The 1563-nt window shown below is 40.2% G+C and overlaps 1 pseudogene; it reads left to right on the top strand.

The window, feature by feature from the left end:
* The first annotated feature begins 713 nt into the window (after nt 1–713).
* On the top strand, nt 714–1304 carry LOC147543445 (GDSL esterase/lipase At4g10955 pseudogene; annotated as a pseudogene).
* The last annotated feature ends 259 nt before the right edge of the window (nt 1305–1563 follow it).

Here is a 1563-nt window from a genome sequence, read left to right as displayed (position 1 = left end):
CAAAATGTCCGCCGACGTTAGTGGACTTGTACTTTTGGTCCAAGAAAGAGAAAACAATTGTGTTTAATCTTACCCGAGCTCAGAGGAAGACTTTTGGTGAGAGAAAGTTTTCAAATCTACCATGGAGTGTAAGATTTAATTCTTTTTCTTATTTTGAGGGTTTATGGAGATGCTTTTACTTTAATTCTTGAGGGGCCACGACAGATTTTATTTATTTTTTTTGTTGACAATTAATATTTCAAGAAGGGTGCTTCTAAAGGCACCTGACCAAACAGCTGTTAGCATCCATCTCTGTTAGCACCAGGCCCAACCGCTCTATTCTCTGTTGGCACCAATCAAGTATGTAGGCACCGGTCAACCCTAACCCCTCCATCCATCTCTCTTTCCTAAATTTATATTCTCTCTCTCTCTCTCTCCTCTGATCCTCTCCCTACGTAAGTAGCTATCTTTGTTTTATTTCTTTTCTTTCTCCCACAAGAAGAAGAAGAAGGAGAAGGAGCCGAAACAGATTTCATTACTACTTCAAAAACCACCACCTCTTTCTTCATTACCACCAACATCAGCCATCAAGTATTATAAACATTCTCCAAAAAACATTCTCTCTTGATCTTTTTTCTTCGTTGTTTTTTTATTTTCCTCTGTTAATGTTCTTCAACCAAAGGAAATTCTCTCTTTTAATTTACACTTCTTAGCATTCTTTTGTTTCTTGGTACATGAGAACCACTCACTGCCCTCTCTGTTTCATCATTCTTTCTTTTACTGCCTTAACAGTTAGTTGCACAATCTGAAAGAATGCTTTTCTCTTGAAGCTTGCGGGAAAAGACATGGCTAAAAAGGGTACTTTTCTTGAAGCTTTTCTCTTCAATCCACCATTTGTTTCGCCTCCAATCGAAAGAATCAGAGATAAGAAAGTAAAACATGGGATTCGTATCGCTAGTAGCTTGATCACAGCAGGACTGGCAGTAGCCACAAAGTGTCGTCAAGAGAGGTCACAAGTCGAAGATTCGTTTGTTGTTTTATCTTCTTGGATTCCATCTCTATTTGTTAACCCAAGTGATCATATATGTTCAGAGTATATTGGATATTTTGAACACAGGGAAAAAATGGAAAACTTCGGTGCAGGAGCTATTGAGAGATTAGCAACACAAAACTCAATGGTAGGACTTCTAATGAATGCGATTGGGAGCGAATCAGCAGAGCCGTTTCACTTGCTTGCGTCTGCACATTTAACGATTAACCAGAGCCCATCACCGACTTTTAAATGGGCTCATGGGATTCATCAATGGTGGAGACTTGATTCGTAGTTGGACAACAATAATGCCCTATAATAGACGGACTGGACCAGTCCGTTTGTATTCATTACGTCACGGATTAGCCAATCCGTTTCTCTTCACATGATCACGGATTGGCTAATCCGTGACTTAATGAATACAAACGGACTGGTCCAGTCCGTCTATTATAGGATGATGATGATCAGAAGCAAAGCTACTGAGGTGGAGCTGCCTGAGGCGATGGGTGGTGGGATCGAGTTGATCCTCCTCCTCTTTCTCCTTCCTGTAATAA

Source organism: Eschscholzia californica, unplaced genomic scaffold, assembly GCF_041429995.1.
Source record: "Eschscholzia californica isolate CP2 unplaced genomic scaffold, dmEscCali1.0.p SCAF_4, whole genome shotgun sequence".
Classification (NCBI taxonomy): domain Eukaryota; kingdom Viridiplantae; phylum Streptophyta; class Magnoliopsida; order Ranunculales; family Papaveraceae; genus Eschscholzia; species Eschscholzia californica.
This window is presented reverse-complemented; position numbering and strand designations above follow the sequence as displayed.